The sequence below is a fragment of the Erinaceus europaeus genome, chromosome 13, assembly GCF_950295315.1.
Source record: "Erinaceus europaeus chromosome 13, mEriEur2.1, whole genome shotgun sequence".
Classification (NCBI taxonomy): Eukaryota; Metazoa; Chordata; class Mammalia; order Eulipotyphla; family Erinaceidae; genus Erinaceus; species Erinaceus europaeus.
This window is the reverse complement of record NC_080174.1, coordinates 14,360,008-14,361,591: the sequence shown is the minus strand read 5'-3', so window position 1 is coordinate 14,361,591 and position 1,584 is coordinate 14,360,008. Positions and strand designations below refer to the sequence as shown.

At 37.4% G+C, this 1,584-nt stretch overlaps 1 non-coding gene across 1 annotated transcript; it reads left to right on the top strand.

The window, feature by feature from the left end:
- Window positions 1-1,050: 1,050 nt before the first annotated feature.
- LOC132532507 (U6 spliceosomal RNA) lies at window positions 1,051-1,153 on the top strand. Its single transcript, XR_009544461.1, has one exon. It is a non-coding gene; the product is annotated as a U6 spliceosomal RNA (small nuclear RNA).
- The last annotated feature ends 431 nt before the right edge of the window (window positions 1,154-1,584 follow it).

The following is a 1,584-nucleotide window of genomic DNA, read 5'->3' as shown; positions in this document are numbered from 1 at the left end:
TGCCCACTTTCTCCTTTTCCCACATGTGAAACAGCAAGACGTAGCTTTACAAAGCGTGTTTCCATTGGAAATCATTTTACTGCCATGGAGATGGGGAAAAATAATTTGAAACAGCCAAAAGAGGAGATCTGGATAATTCTCTCTTTTTTTTTTCATTTTTCTTTTAGATCTTAAAAACCATGTGCTTTAATACCATGAGCCTATGTAAGAATGTCACTCAAAATAATGGCTTTATATTCTCTAAATCCTTGGTACTAGTCATTTTGAGGGAATATCATATATCAGAAATCTGTTGTTATTGTCTTCCTATTGGACAAGAATAGCCCAAGCTATTACTAAAGAGTTGATTCAGTGTCCATGATAAAATGTACAGGAGGTTTAGAATTTTGTGGTTCTGTGATCCCTTTAAATCTAGGGGTCTCTACACATATAACCAGTAATTTTTCTCAGTGCCAGTGGTCATTCATGTTTTGGGCTATTTGTACTATGTGAGGTTTTCTGTTTGTTGCTGTTATTGCTGTTTGCTCTTTAGGAATTCTTGGAAGTTCTAGAGCCGAAGAATTTTATCAGCTAGAAGGACAAACAGAAAGCAACATCCAACACTAGTTATTAATAAGGAAAAATCACACAATATTGTTCTTGTGGACATTAACAGTGAAATAGGGTCAATTACTGGAGTACATCTTTTAAAGAAAGATGTTCAAGGTCTCTGTAGCGAAGATAGACATCTTTATAGGTAAGTTCCAGTTTTCCAACTGATTGACAAGTTTTATCAGTCAACGAGCAAAATTTGGAAGGCCCCTTCTCCAATCAAGGGTCATCTCTGTCTCCCAGAACCTTGTTATGAGTCTGGTGTGCCTCTTATTCTCTCTGTGTGAGATTAGAAGTGCCATCACTTGAGAAGATGAGGCAAGAATGCCCTAAACATTGACCTCGGCCCATGATGGATGGTAGAGCTCTGCTTTAAATGACAGGTTGCATATTAAACTTATTTGTTCTCCTTCCTGAAACTCCACTTAGATGACACTTAGATAAAGTATACTAAATCTGTGCTCGCTTCGGCAGCAATATACTAAATTGGAATGATATAGAAAAATTAGCATGGTCCCTGTGCGAGGATGACACGCAAATTTGTCAAGTGTTCCATATTTTTTATCCCTCCAAGTTTCCTCACCTGTTTGTGAAATAAAGACACATCCACCCTCAAAAAAAAAAAAAAGAAAAGAAAGGAAGGAAGAAAGAAAGAAAGAAAGAAAGAAAGAAAGGAAGAAAGGAAGAAAGGAAGAGGAGGGGTCGGTAGAACAGCAGGTTAAGCACACATGGCTTCAAAGGTGGTGAAGCAGGTCTGCAGGTGTCTGTCTTTCTCTCCCTATCTCTGTCTTCCCCTCTGTCTCCATTTCTCTCTGGCCTGTCCAACAACAACAACAACATCAATAACAATAATAATAATAACTACAACAATAAAACAACAACGGCAACAAGAGGGGAAAAGAAAGAAAGAGAGAGAGGAAAGAGAGAGAAGAAGGAAAAGAAAAAGAAAAAGAAAAAAAAGAAAGAGAAGAAGAACAAGAAAGGGAACTAAAT